This window comes from Poecilia latipinna, unplaced genomic scaffold, assembly GCF_001443285.1.
Source record: "Poecilia latipinna isolate Pla-1442-1.1 unplaced genomic scaffold, P_latipinna-1.0 Scaffold256, whole genome shotgun sequence".
Classification (NCBI taxonomy): Eukaryota; Metazoa; Chordata; class Actinopteri; order Cyprinodontiformes; family Poeciliidae; genus Poecilia; species Poecilia latipinna.
This window is the reverse complement of record NW_015112872.1, coordinates 1-16,992: the sequence shown is the minus strand read 5'-3', so window position 1 is coordinate 16,992 and position 16,992 is coordinate 1. Positions and strand designations below refer to the sequence as shown.

General features: G+C 38.7%; 1 protein-coding gene across 1 annotated transcript in view; it reads right to left on the bottom strand.

The window, feature by feature from the left end:
- chst15 (carbohydrate (N-acetylgalactosamine 4-sulfate 6-O) sulfotransferase 15) overlaps nt 1-7,424 on the bottom strand; it is a 28,743-nt gene extending 21,319 nt beyond the window's left edge. The window contains exon 1 of the mRNA XM_015033043.1: nt 7,226-7,424. The gene's annotated coding sequence lies outside the window, so the exon portion shown is untranslated. The remainder of the gene's footprint in view (nt 1-7,225) is intronic.
- Between the last annotated feature and the right edge of the window lie 9,568 nt (nt 7,425-16,992).

The window sequence follows — 16,992 nt, the reverse complement described above, 5'->3', positions numbered from 1 at the left end:
GCCATGATGTTCAGAATTTAGGTCTCACTTTTGTCACTACTTTCACCCCTGGAGACAACTGTAATGATTGAGTTACTTAAGCCAGATCTGAACTCATATGTGATAAGGAAGTTGATAAAAGTTATGAAAAGTTGCATAGAAAGTGGTTGCACACATCTGCAGATGTCATAATGGGATAGCTCAGGGAAGATTTATCAGGAATCCATGCAAATATCCTCATGCCTGTATGGATAGCTGCTGGGCTTGGGAGGAGACCTTATTTCTGATCCTTCTAGAGGTACTAAGGACCTGATTTAATGAAATATCAGTGGACAGAAATGCCCTCCTTGAAATGACACCGAAACCCACTCATAATAGAATACTTCAACTTTTTACAGTGGAGGTGTCTCTGATTGTAATCCTAAATTCAACATCTTTACATCCTACAAACAAAGCTAATTAAAATATCAGCGTAACATTTTCTATAACAAAGCATAAAGCAGGGGGAGAGAAAACACAATATCTTGGGATGAGCAGTTGAAGAATGAGCATGAGATATAACCCTGGGATTTATTTAGTATGAAAATTGATCTGTGACAGGAAGAAGAGAAAAGATGGGCATGAGGTAAAGTCAGATCAAAAACCTAAAACAAAATAAAACGTTGCACTCCTGTGCATTAAACAATAATGTCCTAAAACGACTTGGCATCTGGATTGATGTGGAATCAAAGTCAAGATGAGAAGCAACTATTTTATTTTTAGATTAAATTGGACATTTTCACTTGATTTTTTTGTATTCTAAAGATAAAGAAATGACAAAATCTTAAGGGCATTACGTTATATAACTTCAACACCATAAAGCAACAAATTATATTTCATTAATTGCTTGATGATATTCTTATAAGAACTCAAGTTAACACACACACTACATTGAGTAGCTTCTCTTTACATATTACAAACATGAACACTATTGTTCAGGTGCACTTCATTCATATTTTTGAGTTGTTTTTTGCATTGCACCTTTTTCTTCCCCACAGGACTTGTTTTTTTTTTTTTTTTTTTTTTTTTGCTACCATGATTCTGGGACCATTTTGTTCTGGATGCTGCTAAAATCTTTCTGGCAACCAGCCATTTTCTGGTCACGGTTCTGCTGGAACAACAACCCTTCTGATTTTCAAGCCTTTATTCACATTTTTTTTTATCTTTGTCCCTTGCTATCCTCAAATTGAATAGCCTAATTTAAATCTAAATGCCTTAATATCATTTTCCAGAGTGCTGCTTGGAGTCACTGTTTTGGAGAGACCATCACAAAGACTTGATCTGAATCCTATCAAGCCTTAATGGGCAAAGCTGAAAATGCATGTGTGACCCAGTCAGCATACAAACAAGGTTCAGGTACACAAGTTCTGTCAGGAGAAATGGGCCAAAATTCCTGCCAACTACTTTGAGAAGCTTGTGGAAGGAAAACAAATACATTTGACCCAAGTCATACAGTATAAGGGCTACGGTACCAATACTAATGAAGTGTGTTTAAACTTTTGACTTTTGAAGAAATAAATCAAAATAACCTCAAAAAATTCTCTCTCATTTTCTGGCATTTGGCAATTAGGAAAAACTCTCTGTACTCCTAATTGACCTAAAAGCAGAAAAGTTTATTCTGATTTCACATCAGACAGTGTGAAAAAAATTCATGTCTTTTTATATGGTGTTTGCTAACTGTGGTTTCAGCTGTAGATGGGCCTAATTGGATTGTTTTTGAACTATTGATTTGTATTTTTTTTTTCATCAAATGTCGCAAACCGTGGTTCCATTTAATTATTAGTAATAACACCATATCAGTAGCTTGCAACTGTAAAATAGAAAAATGATGGTCCTCGTTATTTTTAATCAGCTGTGGATCTTCAGACTCTAAAGCTGTGATTTGGAACTGGCCTTTTAATTAAACTAATGATCAATATGGTTTTGGGTCTCCTCTGCATAGGAAAGGAAGAATATACTCATAGTTCTTGACAATGGACATTAGTTTTACAATTAATTTAGCAGTATATGTACTGGTTGTTAAGATGGGTGCTAGCTATGACAATAAATGGGAAGTTAAAGTCCTGCACGACGATTAATTGTGTGCAGACAAGGCGGGGAAAAAAATGGACACAAGCGATCTCATTATATATTTGAACCTCCATCTTGCACTCATGATAACATGATGCGCATCTCATCCTTCCTAGACAGCAGAAAAATGGGACTGATAATGAGGATTTGCCGACACAAATGCTGTGCATCACAAATCGGTAGGACTGAAACCTCTCAGAATGTGAAGGGTTTCTCATGAGGATCTCTGTTAGTTAAACAGAAGAGGCAGTCAGAGCCAGCACTCTGCACAGTCACACACATGCACTCCCCTGCCTCACTTGAAAAATGTTTAAATCACGTCCTTATGTTTACAGCTATGTAAGCACATCTTGATCCGTTACAGTACATTGTGTGACGGAAGCTTGGCTGCAGACCATGGAATTGGGAGGCAAAACAAAATTTCTAACGCTACAAAAGGAAAGCAGACTGGCCAAACAAAGATACATGAGAAAACTGAGGTAATCATAAAATGTTTACTGTGTGGACTGGAAATACATCAAAAGTTAAAGTAATGTGAAAGAAATGAAATAACAAAAATCTTTTTTCTTTTTTTTACAGGAAATCTCAAACTGCCCTGAGAGCACAAACAGCTCAGGAAACCACCTTAATCCATCGCTCCGTGCTGGATTATTGCTCCAATCTCTTTTCACTCTCCACAAAGAGAGAGAGAGAGAGAAGAAATAAAAACTTAGTGTAGATTTTCAGACTATTGAACTAACTGGCTATTGAAGCACAAAAGTACAGTCTCAACAAAATGGACACAAGCCTTACAAAGGGTCATATTAACTATTTATAACCACAGTCCACAGTGACATCTGGAGCACAGATACGGTGTTTGTAAAAGTAGAAGTAGATTTTGCATCTGTGCGTGTCAGTTTATACATAAGCATTCAAATATTTTTGTTATAGCCACGTGTCATCTGGTTCAGTGTTACTTTAAAGTGAAACATTACGTTGGAGGTAAAGGGAAAGCGTTGGGCGAATACATATGGCAGATCTTGTGTCAGTCTGGGTGGGCAGTGCAGAGTGATGGATTTATGAGGGGGGTCTCTTTTTTTTTTTTTTTTTTTTAATGTTAGTTTTGATCACTAACAGCCTTTTCTATACGGCAATTTCTCAAAGAACTCTGGGTAAAAATAGAGCAGAAGCTAAATGAACCAAGTGCAAAATCAAAGAAGAATTATAAATGGAGGATCTTCACAATTCTAACATCTAAAACAGAAGAAATTAAGGGGATATGGTGCAGATTTTAAAGTAATGGGATTCCCCTGAATGTGTATTGGCAACAAAAGTGTGGAATTCACAAATTTCAGTGGATGCTATTCCGTGTTTATGGATCATTTAACAATCTGGCCATGGAATTTGAACTGTCCCCCGACGAGTGCAAAGATAAATATTAGTCAAAATAATCATAAATGGGTTTATGCAGGCAGTTTGACTCTTTGCACAGAGTGACTCAGTGCAGAAAGTATGGAGTACTGTTGCATTAAGCAATGTTCTCATAGTTCTTTGCTGTGATATTACAGAAGAAGCTGCTTAAATACCACAGTGGTGCACATGTGCAGGATAAGTGTGGGAGCAACAGTGACCTGCGCACATGTACAGAGTTACGTCTCTCTTTTAGGAGTACATTGGTTCAGCCCTTGAAAGAACTTGTTAGAACAGTTTAAGTTTTGCTTCCTTTGTAATGTGTTGCCGTTAAAGCAAGACTTGTAGCTGCAGGTCTAGAATGAAGAATGTTTTACTTGAAGTACTTCTTGATATAACAGAAAATATTTCTATGTGCCCATGACTCCTCCTTGCAGCGTTATAATTATAGTACCACTTCTAGTTTAACCAGTATGAAATGACTTAATCGTACGTGCAGTTTAAGTCAAGATAGTGCAGCTATGTTATCTTAAACAATTTGAAAAGTCATCTGAATTTAAGTCAAATCAAGCAAATAAAATCTGTGATGGTTTTAGAGAAACAGTGCTGCAAAATGTGACCCTGCAGATGTATAAAAAAACTCTTACATTCATGAAACTCTTAGATTTCAGCCCCATAAACACAGCACCTATGGTCTTAACCATTGTGTTTCAGCTTTTCTCTGATGACTGATAAGATCAAATAATCATGAAAACATTCAGATATCCCCATATCATTTAATTAAATTGCAAATTGTTTTCCAAGTTTGTTTAAACCGTATCTCCATCGATTGTCAAAGTGTTCATATCTGAAATAAGACAGCGATGCGCCACGGCTATTGACGCAATCTCTGATAAAAAGTTACTGTCCTGAAGCTCTGGGACATTGCCATCATGTTTCTAAATCATTCATCTCTCCCACATTCCAGCACCTAATGAATGTTATTTTTTATTTTATTTTTTTTTTAAAAGAATCTCTTACTTCCATTTGTGGTGGATCCCAGCATCCAGCCCAAACAATCTAATTTGGCACAATTTATTCCTTCTTTTTTATCATAGCTCCCCTGTTATATAAGCCTTTCTACACAAGGCCCTGCCAAGAGAAGCACTGCTTTGACAGCTTTTCAGCTTAGGCATTTGTTCCACAAATTCTGTATAAAGGCTCTCCACCCAGCGGACCAAATACGCTGCAGGGCAAGGTGCAGTTGAAGTCTAACTTAGGTGTGTGAAGACTTATGGACTGTGAACAGATGCTGTCACTCCCCCCTCTGGATCTGTCTCACTGTTCCATTACATTAAGGGTCACTTCTTTCCCCCTCAAGCTGTCAGTAAACAGGCAACTTGAGTGATTTAGAAGCTGAACTGGAAGTCCAGTCCAGAAGGGTGGGACTGTGGAAAGGTCACTTGCCTACCTGTCAGGGCCTCAGCATTGGAGGAAGAGGGAGAAAGTGACCACAGGGTCAGACAGTAACACTATATGAAGATACATTTGATAGGCCACGCGATACTTGTAAACAAGTATAAATAAGTCATTTGTTTTCTGGCATGCGCAAGTATCTCGTTTCACTGTGTCCAAAAATGCAAAGATAAGTTTCGGTGCATTTCATATGTATCTATTCATATATAAATTCATAATAAATATTCATACATTTATTTCTTTTTTTATATAAAAGAGACAGGATTTCCTTCTATCTCTTCTTCTTCTGCTGCCTCCATTTCTGCTCTATCCCAGGATTGTCCGCTCAACATCGACATCTGGTGTTTAGTTGAGTGACTGCAACGAGTATAAATCAGAGAGATAAACGGTCACACTGCCACGCTGATGCTGCCAATCCTTTATTCCATTCCACTGCTATTTCCAGCCTTAACTTGTTTACTTTTTAGTCATGTGAAAGACTTAAAAAATATCTTTGTTGCCACAACCTGTGATTCTTCAGTGTTTATTTCACACAACCAGCTGGTCTCCAGATTCAGTTCTAAATATTGAAACATGTTCGACTGACTGCAGCTGAGGTGTGGCTCCCCCCCACACACAATCAGATTTTTGTACCAGAAAGGCATGGCTATTAGTCATGGATGATGGGAGACTCTGGCAAACTGGAAATTGTGGGAAAAATCTGGTGAAAACAATGTTGCAGAGTCTAATGAATTTAATATAGCAGAGGCAAAAGGAGAAATAAGTAGAAAAAAGCAAAAGCAATGCTGACTGGATGTACAGGGTAGAGCATCTGATACATTTAACTGTAAAGTTTGGAGCCCGAGCGGATGGATGCTGAATAAGCTAAAGTTTAAAGGTCAACCTTTGGAAGAACAAAAAAAATGAATATTTTCTGATTCAAGAACAAGTAATATAAATATCTTTGGGTATGGAAATCATTTGAAAAGCATTAGTTTTTTTTTTTGTTTTTTTTTTTCATTGCTCAGTGGCTCTGCAGTTCCCATTGTTGCAATTGTGTGACAAAAACTGAATAGTTTTGTCCTCAGCCTCTTGTCGTCACCCTTTCTTGCCACAACTTCTTGGTGACATTTTTGGCCCCCTGTCCAGGCGAAGTATATTGTGTGATTGGTCAGAACTAACATGTTGGTTAGTGTGGAAAACAGCTTCAAGTACTCTTCCAGACTTCCAGAGACGGTTTTTCAGAGAGCAGGGTGGATAGTTTTAAGGAACAATTGTCCGAGGCCTTGAAGAAGGGCCAACTGTTGGACCAAAACACTGAGCTCCCCCTGCTCTGTTCTGGTCAGAAGCTCTGTTTTTTTGGCTTCCAATAACACGGAAAGTATCTGACGTCCTGCAGCTCGTCAGTCACTATTTCCTCCTTCTTCTCCAAACTTGTGAACTCATAGTAGTTGTTCTTCTTTCCACGATCGCTGTGTTTACTACACTGTTGTAAACCACACATCATGATAAAGTACCTTGATGGACAGTGCAACGGGAAGGGTTTCACAGAAGCTAGGCTCAGTGGGGTGTATGCTAAAACTAATGTCCTGCAACCACGTGAGCGTGCATCAACTGTGGCATCGATCCGACCGTGCTGGGTCCTTCAGATCTGATGAATCTCTTTGTTCCATAATGTTATTTTGGCAAAGAATGGCAATTGTTTGTCATTGTAAAAAACAAAAAAACAACAAAACAAAAAAAAAAACACTGTTATAATTTATAAGAACACCGCAAATGTCCAAAATGACACACAGATAATAAAGAAACAACAGCAACATATAGTTTTTACATGTGTATGTGTAGGAAAGTATTAAAAATGGATATTGTCCACTGCTTACAATTGACTCATAACAGAGCTGTTTGCGTGTTACAGAACTCCAGTAAGTCTACCCCCTGGAGAAATGTCACAGAGATATTCTCCAGCTGTTCAGAACTGGAAACAGTTTAACCAGGACTTGCTTTTAAACAGAACTGGAGGCGCGTAGCTCACCTTTGATCAGTTTGCAACGATGCAGTACGTAGGTGATTAATCCCCTCTAGCTTAATAAACTAAATACAAAATAATTACCTTTCTACTCATAATCTATTAAATAACAAAAAAAAAGAGAAAAAAAATCGGGTAACCGTTTTAAAAATCAGGTACTTAATGTTTTTCTATCCCCCAAGCTCCTTTCAAAAAGAAAGAAAAAAAAAATCAAAACTCCAAATTTAAGCTGGGAAAAAATATATATACATTGTCCCTGTTCGTGATTTAAAACAAGAAAATACTCACAATGGAGTTGAGTCGATTTTATGCAGCCGCTTTCGTGTGATTAACCCAATTTGAACTGACGGTAAAGATACAGTCCGCCTATCCTCAGTGCGATCCGCGTTAGTGTGGGCAAACGGCGAAACGGGCTGCGACGTCACGTCAGGAGCGTCTCCATCAGACTGCGCGCTCCGAGGTCTGCCGCGCGCAGCTCGGAGGGGAGGCGGAGAGAGCGCGAGGCGGGGAGGGCGCAAGGAGCAGCGTAGGAAGGACAAGCGGAACATCTAATAATAATGTGGGAGATTTCCGTGAATGGGTTTCATGTTTGAAATGCATTCTTTCACCGAGAATCAGACAGATTTTTATGCTGCTTCTCCAAACCGTTAGGCTGTCGTGTTGGTGAATATTTTAAAAGTAAATACGCACAAAAATGAAGGTAAATAAATCTGCGTTTACTGTTTTTCATAACGAACCCATCTACTCACACTGAAAAGTATTGGATGAGAAAAGGGGTGCTTGTTAAAGTTTATTTGGGGAGACGCTTTCTCATACTGGTCCAGTTTTTATCCCTGGTGAGCTCCAGCAGACTTTATTAGCTGAACACTGAGAGAGTATGCAGTACATCAGAGTTTGCCATAATCTAGTTCACAAAGCAAAGGATGCCTGATCTGAAGAATTATGTTCAGGTGCAAGGGCATTTGCTAAAGTGGTTTGGTCAATATCCTGCCCCAAACTATGCAACCAGCGTGTTAAAAGAAGACAAATTTAGAGTTTTGATTTGGAAACAGTAAGGACAAATAAGATAATTTTATTTATATTGCACATTTTCAGCAACAAGGCAGTTCAAAGTGTTTCACATGAATTAGAAGGAAATACAAACAAAACAACAAAGCCAAAAGAAAGACAAAAAGGTAAAAGTATAAAAAATATTGGTTTGATAAGAATGAGTTATCCATAATTTATAAACTAGTAGGGAAAGTGGGGAGAAACTTCAAAAATGTAACATATACCAAATGTTCCTGTTTTTCTACTTTATTCCTAGACACAGCTCACAAGCTGTTATTCTGCTGAACTTGCCCATCTTTATGAGATACCTATATTTCATTGTTACTTGAAGACTCAATACATGATAATAAGGGCAGCTTAGATATATTTTTCATTACTTTTCATTGGGGATGCACAATATATCAGCACATCAGTGTTGGCCAACATTGGTCATTTTTAACTATATTGATATGAACAGCCAATATTTATTTTCATCTCGATGCCATCTGTTTCTGCTAGTTCCTTTTAAAGTTTTCAGAATGGTAGAGAAATATTTTATTTATAATATAACATTATATTTATAATATATGATCGGCAAACATCGGTTTTCGGCCACAGCAGCATTATTAATATCGGATATTGATATCAACCCAAATTTTCATTTTGGTGCAGTTCTACTTGTCATCAGTCTTACTCAAAAATGTGTTAAAATTGATCAGGTGTGGGCCCATGTTCACGCATGTTATTACATTAATTAAACTGTATCCACTGGTCAAAACAACAGTGCAATTCCCACATCTTGTGGCAAAGAATCCGACTCTCAGATGTTTTTGTTTTACTTGAGTGGATGATCAAATATTCCTCCCATGCCCTGAATGATCTCCAACTACGCACATTATTTTTGACATCAGGCATGAATTTAATGTGTTCTGCTAAAGAGTAGCAAACTCAAATACATTCTTGTCTTATCAGCAAATATAGATTTGGCACAGACAAAAAAAGCTGTCTTGCAAAAAATGGAAACCTTGGAGTGCACATCCCACATAATACAGGCCTCTCAAGTCGGTGACACGTTTCCTCTTCTTTACAGGAAGGAAATTAATTCCCTTGTCTCTAGCGGACTCTACACCCATTTGTCATGACATCTGGTTCTTGCAGGGAGTAAACAGAAACATAAAGGAAGGTGAAATGAAATGTTAAAAGCCGCCGCCATATAAATCTTTGGAGCTCCAACCATTTGTGGCTTTAAAGAGGCAAAATGATTCCTTTCACACACGTGAAAGAGCGCGCCCTGGGAATCTGCTGCTGCTAAATAAAGATAAGTCACATTTGAATAAACTTGCCTCGCTTTAGAGTGTATCCATGTGCATGAGAGCATGAGTGTAATTGCTGTCAGTTCTCGGTAAATTGATTGGGATCCCAGTTGCGCGTCTCTGGGTGTTAACAGTCGCTGAATTTGTTTTGATTGTCGTGGATGTTTCGCAGGTTTTCATTCTGAATGAATCTAAAGGTTACGCCAAACGTTTTCCGGCCACATCAGATGTTTTGGTTTTCCCTATGTGAAACTTTGCTTCAGAGAGTCAAGCATAAATATAACAATATTTATATTGTTCTCATTTAATTTGATTGTTTTCTTCACGTTTTGCTAGTCCAGAGATAAAGCAGTAACCTTTTAAGGTTGGTGATTGTTCAGTTGCTGTTCCTTGTGTGCGGATCTCCAGTCTGGAAGGCTGTAGGATCTATAAGTTGCAACGACTCGCATAAAGCCTTAGACAGAGTCATTCTGGTTGATCTCAACATGTAATAAAACTATAGGGAGACTTTTATTTGTTGGAGAAGCTGTCTTTCAAGTCTGACCTTGGAAAAAGAGGTTCCAGGGATGGATTTTCCATGCAACGACTTAAAATAGAGGTTTTCCAGGTAAGAAACCCAGAGCCTAAAGGAGAGCTTCAACGAGGAAGCAACCAGTCTGTCCACCAACTAGAGAATGTTACGTGAGCACTAGATCCTCTAAAACATGTGTCAAACTCAAGGCCAAGTTCGGCCCACCATAACTTTTTATGTGGCTATGTTTTTATTCTTTTATGTGAGATTCATTTCCTAGTACCCAGTGTACTCTCCTTTGCCCCCTGTGTTACTTTTTCTCTCTATACACCTTTTCTCCTCTCACTCCCGGCTGGTATCTCCTGTTATATCCCGTTATTTCCCCGTCAGTACCTTGCCGGCTTTATGTTCCTGGTTTGTGTTTTTCTTCTGCTCTGGCTCCCTCGTTTCCCTGTGATTTTTGTATATCTTTGTTCATCAGTTTTCATCACCTACTTGCTGCCTCTCCTCGTCTGCATTTGGATCCACTTTAAAACCCGACAACCCTGTCAAACACTTACTGTTATAACTAAAGATAATGATGGCTATATGTAGTATTTACACAGTGGTAACAAACAATAGAGCACAACACACTTTTTAGATTTTTATTTGCATCCTTTGTCCTTTGCTTGTCAGCCGATCATGTAAAATCCTTCCAAAGCACACAGAGGTTTGAGGTCATAACGAGACAAAATGTGAACAGTTTCACAACCTAATCTGTTTTTTTCTCAAAGACTCCAAAGTAACTGAGGCGGTGAGGAAGATTCCTGCATGTTTGCACGCTGCGTAAGTCCAATTCGACTTTGCACAAGATATTCTATACTCTTAAGCATAGCGCACAAACAATCTCGCTGCTGATTGCCCGGATTTCAACACGCTGCCTGACCTGTCACCAAATCCCTGAGCAGTTTCTCCACCAGCCTTGCGGTTCTTGACTCTCACAAAGCGTGTTATTAACAACTCTCTGTCTGTGTTGTTAGCAGGCTGCTAAACTCTTTGTGCTCCTCTGTTATTAGAGCCGATGACCTTCAAATGCATTCAGTGTGAAGCAACACTTCTGGCAGAGTTAGGAAGAGGGAGGATAAAATCATACATGGAGCCGCTGAGGGAAAGCCTAATCACAAACTGAAAGAGATTTACTCTCTGACCACAGAGTATGTCAAAACCCAGATTTACCCAATTGTTATGACACCCTGATAATAAAGCTCCTTCGTGTTACAGTGGGGTGAGAACTGCAGTAAAATATCCAGCAGCTCAAGGCTGAACATATTAATGGGTCGACTGTACATTGGTTTTCAGATTGAGCATTCAAGAACCAGTCTTTAGTTTAGGAATTCAACATAAAGGTTTAGTGGATTCAAGCATCTGGATTTCCCCTTCATTTCACCCACTGACTCAAGCCTCTTCCTTGGAAAATCAGCTTTTATGTGCTGCTCAGCTCCTCTGCCAGAGCTCATGTAATCATAAGCGTGTCTGCCTTGGCCCGCGTCCACAGAATACAAGACATGGAGTCAAAAGGTTTGTGAGGGAAGGGGAAACACGGATTGGACCGGCTTAAATAGCGCGGCATGCCGCAGATTAATTGAAGACACCATTCGCAGAGAACATGCATTTTCCAGACTTTCTTGTGCAAACTTTTTTCCAAAAAAAGTTCCCTGAAAAAAGAAACTCCTTCTCAAGTTTCTAAATCACATTCAGTACTACTCCGGTCTATTTATACTGAGATAAATCAGGTTTTATCCTAGACATGTGCTTCCCCTTTACAGAGACATTTCAGCTATCGCACCATAATTGGTCTATTAAAAAGGATGTTATAAATAATGCATAAAAAAGTCAATACAGCTGGGTAAAGATGACCTGAAGAAATCAGAGTATTGACTTGATTTGACAGCAAAATAAAATATAAGGGCTTAAGTTTTACAATCCTGTTAAAATAGCTTTAATTTGACACAAATGCTTTATATGTCGGCTCAGGAGCACATTTATTTAGGAAAAAAATATAAAAACAGAGAAACATCTGCATAAATGTTTTCATTCCTGGTCGAACTCTACGCTTCATGCGCACTTTGACTGAAAAACCATGTCCAGTCCTCTTTTGTGGCAGTTTATCCACATAATAAACAGGGAATTAACAAGATTTGCCTTGCAAAGATTTTCTAAATATGTCAAATGGTGAGGTTATTTCTTGTCCATAGCGCTGCTTAGGTTACTCTGGATTTTCAGACGAATTTTTGCTCTGAACTCAGGACTGGTCGTTACAAACCTTAGCTTTTTTAGCATTGTGTTGATGATTTGGATGGACATCTTAACTCTTTCTGTGGTGCTAAGGGTGTGCACTCTCATGAAAACTTGCTACAGAAGCTCCTTTTTTGTCTTTCTCTGTTTTTAAACCTCTTAACCCCAGCAACAACATTGAAAGTGGAAATACTTTTTGGATTATCTGTCCTTTTTTTTTGTCTTTTTTTTTTTTGCTGACAGTTTTTGTGGGCAGACATTTGAGAATCTCTGCATGGTGTCATCATAATACAGAAACAGGAATGTTTACTTGATGCTAACGTGGTGATTTCATTTTGGTGCATTTTTTCTTGTAAATGCCAAAATGAAGATAGACTGTAGGCAATACGAAAGGAGTGTTTGGATTTGGAAGGATACACATTTGGCTTTAGGGAGGTGAACTGCTGTTGCTTTAATGTGGTTCTTCTGAAAAATGCTTATAATAAACAGTTTATTGAGGTTTATTATATTACAGATGCTACAGAGCTTAGCTTCTGTCTCAGTTTGCAATGCTAACCCCATTTAATCACTTTCTATAGCTGACCAACAAACCATTACAAGTTGATGCTTTTGAGGCTGAAATGCTGCCTGGCACTGAAGGAATCAGTTTTATCTCCTGCTGCTTTGACTGCTCCCCTGCTGTGCTGGGGGTATGCATGAGATGAGCCACAAACATCTCAGAGGGATGTCAAAAACTTTAACAGGAAATCTGCAAAGTCTGACGGATATGCTTTTACTCTAAAGATACCCATGTCCTTCTGTCTGTCTGCATTACAACCATTCATTCAAAGAGCAAGACAGGTCGATATAAAAGAGTTCAGATTTGTTTGAAAGCTGGCAAGAGCTGACATGCTAAAGTAAAAACCTGGGCTGACGTGTTGAAAAACGAAAACAAGAGAGAATAAAGGCCAGGATGCTTTTTAGAAACATGCCTTATTTCATAAACTGGCCTCAATAACCCAAGTAATACGGCATGGTGAAGTTAGTGTTTTCTCGCCCTAATAAGAGCACAAACAGCAGGACAATGCAGCCCACGTACTGCACGGTACAGAGAGAAAGAGTCAGACTTTTAAATATGCGGCAGAGGCGTAGGAGCAAAAATCTGAACCGTTGCCATCTTGGTTTGTAGAACAAATCTAAGTGATGGTGCCACCGTCTGCTCTACAGTCTGCACCAATGTACACAAATTAGTTTATATCATTTACAGTTCTCTGTTGTATGTACGACACGCGGATGCGTTTTCATGCTGCTTTTACATGAGGAACTTGCAGTTTATGTATTTCTTCCCTTTTTAGGTCAGGTTGCAATGACAAAGGTAATGTTTCCATGACAACAGAGTGAAAAACCCTCTGAAGAGGAACATTGAATTCACCGAGTTGCTGTTTTATCCACCACTGTCACGTACATGTTTAGAAAAGTTGTCGTCTTGCAGTTGGAAGGTGACGCCCTGGGCAAGGCTCTTAACCCCAAGATGTCTACCAATGTGTGTATCCAAGTGTAGATGTGTGTGCTTTTGAGAGTACGAATGGTCAATGTGATTTCTCATGAGGCTCATTTGTTAGGTTGAAAGTACGATTTGAAAATTACACATAAGCAGGTCTTAAAGATACCTTTCATTAAGTCTACATTTAGCATTAAAAATGTTTTTTTATTGGTCTGAGATAATATTTTAATATTACTGTTATCCGCCATGAGCAGAAAATCATCAAAAGTGGAAAGCTCTTTGTCAATGAGTTCATTTGTAAACTGTAATCTGGCATTTTGTTGCTTTTGAACTAATGGTTTCTTCTGCTTCTCTGAGAGTACGGAAGATCCTGAGTGCCCGCAACAAGCCAGAACATTGTAATTTTTATTATTCATAAATGTTCAAATTAGTGACCGCAGTTGCTCCATTATTATGGGGAAACAAAAGTGTCACATAATAAGCTCTAATTCTGCATGTTTTTTTTTTCTTGCATTGATTCAACATTTGTCAAAATTGTGTATTTAAGAAGCAAGTTAATGTGGGAGTATCAATAAAGTCTGTTAATGCAGCCTTAAGACTTGATATTTACCTGATCTTTGTTATAAAGTAGGTGATAGGTTTTACTCTCGGCTTCCCTCAGTGCGGACCCCAGCAGGTTAGAAGTCTTGGGTTTGCACAATTCTAAGGACCCAAAGGGCCAATCGAGCCAGACTCTTTTCCCGGTATTTACATGCAGCTTTAAACTTTATTCACCCTTTCACTCCAAAGCACTTCTACTCTTCTCTCCGTACAACTTTCTGCTTGCCTGTGACCTGTGATCCTCCGTGGAGAAGAGCCCAGTCCCTGTGGACCACCGCAGCTGAAGATAACATCCACACATACCAGGAAATCCTCTGCTTGCTTTTATTTATTCAAGCCTGCAACTCGGGTAAGTACAGAGAACGGGGGCTACAGATGGAATTTTCCTCCCATGCGCTGGCGACTCAGACGCACTTACAAAAAAAAAAAAAAAAAACATAAAACATATACACAAACACACCCACACGCATGCATGCATCACAGACCCGGTAGTGACCTTGTCTCTGCAGAGTCACTCAAACATGAATTTTAAACAAGCTAACCCTTTCCACCAAGACCATGGGACCCCGTCAAACACACCGCAAAATTATTCATCGTATTGTCATGTCAGAGCTGCCTGAAGCCAAAGTACGGTGTGAGTTCCTCATGCTGGATTTCGAAGACTATTGATCAGGATGTCAAATCTTCTGCATTCCAGACTTTATGCGAGTGAAAAATATCCCTGGACCAAAGGGGAGACATTTACATGCGCCGGTGTAAAACTGAGAGCGCCGTCAGAGGGATACTATATATTTGCTGCTTTGCTGATTCTGTGAGTTGGTGAGCTTTTGCAAAGACGGTATGCGAAAGCACGTATGGGTTGATACAAATAGAGACAGTCAGGAATGTAGGAGAGAAATAGGAGAGAAATGGTGGGGGGGAAATGAATGCTAGCTCCTCAGTGACATGAAGACGTGTAGAGTTTTGACAGAAGTGAGAAAATTCCTTCCAATTTAAAGCTTCTTGACACCCATCTAACAATCAGAGTGATATCAGGAGACTTTTGTCTGCCCTCCAGAAACAGTACCTCCATAAGCAGGATGTTCACCTTCTCAACATACAGAGAAAGGTGCCTTCCTAGACCAGCGAGTCAAACAAATGAAAGCACAACACACTGCCAAAATGTCAGCTAATGATGCTGGCTGACAGGTTTGAAATCGGCCGATCCTCTCCTGATGGACAACATGGATCAACGTTGCTCTCTTGTTGTCGGTCTTGCTCTGTTGGCTTGTTGGGTAAAATGTTGCATCAGTCAAACAAAGCGTGAGTGGAGTAATATGGTGTCTTGCAGAATGTCTTCCGAAACTTTTTTACATGTTTTAAACGTTGCTAAAGCGCACTTTAATGTATTTAATTGGAATTGCATACAATATAATAATGCTGTTAATTGACAGCATGAAAAACTGCACAAAAAAAAGCTCTACAAGTAAGCGTAGCATGTATTTGCAACCAGCACTTTTTAATCTGATACCCATAAATAAAATTTTTCGGAAGTCCCCTTAAGTTAGTTCAATCCAGTTTATGTATATATTGCCAGTTCACAAAGAATGTTGTCTCTTGGCACTTTGCAACAATTCCAAGTATTCAAGGAGGCATAAATACTCAATAAGGGTTTTTTACTATTTGATGTAATTAAATCCAGTAGTGAGTAATCACCAGCTGTTCTGTCAAGTCCTCAGCTGGTCTGTTTGAGAAGATTTGTGCAACAACGTCATGAAGAAGCTGTGTAAACATTTAAAACGGGATTAGGTTACATAAAATTACTTACACTTTGAACATCTCACAGAGGTCTCTTCAATCCGTTATTGGACAGTGGAAGGGTCATGGTGTAAATGGTTGTGGAAAGAGCTGGACCTAACAAGCATTTAAATGCAAATACACAATAACCAAAACATAATAAAAAGGTTCAAGAGTCCATAAAATAAATCCTAAATCGATAGATCAAATCTCTTATAATGAGCATAATAAATCCTACATCACAAAGAACACAACTGTACTCCAGTTGTTTGTGAACACAGAGAAGAAAATGACATTTTTATATTCAAAGAAACAGCGACACTCTGTGGTTGTATCGTGGAAGTGACTTTATCCGGTGGTGGCCAAAGTGTTGCCTTTTGGGTGAAGCTCAAACCAACAAATATAAATCTTAGTCTAGGTGTTTTTTTTTTCAGACTTTAAAGAGTTTAAAGAAACAAGTTTCGCAAATTCTACAACTTTATAGTGCTTAAAAGAAAAAGTGTAAAAGATATTTTAGTTTTTTTTCTTGTTGAGTGTCAGAAAACACATCTTACAGCTGGATTAAAGAAACAAGAAAGGAGGCTACATCTAAAGCTGAAATGGTGTTTAAAACCTGAGTACTTGTGTGCTGTCTTGTGCAGCCTCTCTCTTTGAAGAGTCAAAAATGTCAACATTGAAGATATGTATGGATTTTAAGGTTGTTTTGTGCATTTCTTATTCCATAGTGCTATTTTTTTTTATTTTGTTTGGTTTGGTTTTGGCCCAAGGTATGTTAAGAAAAACAATCTCCTGCTGCATCACATCACCGCCTATAGCCTGAACTGCTGATACAGGGCAGGATGGATCCAAACTTTCATGTTATTTATGTCAAATTTTGACCAAAGCCATAGCAGAAATCCTGACTCATCAGACAAAGTGACCTTTTTCTAATGTGTTATTGTTAAATTTTAGTTAGGCTGTATGAACAGTAGCCTCACAAATTTTTTTTCCCCATCTACTCTTTTCCTGACCACTGATATGAAATATCAACACATTCTCACTCCCAACTCGTCACATATTGACGCTTGGG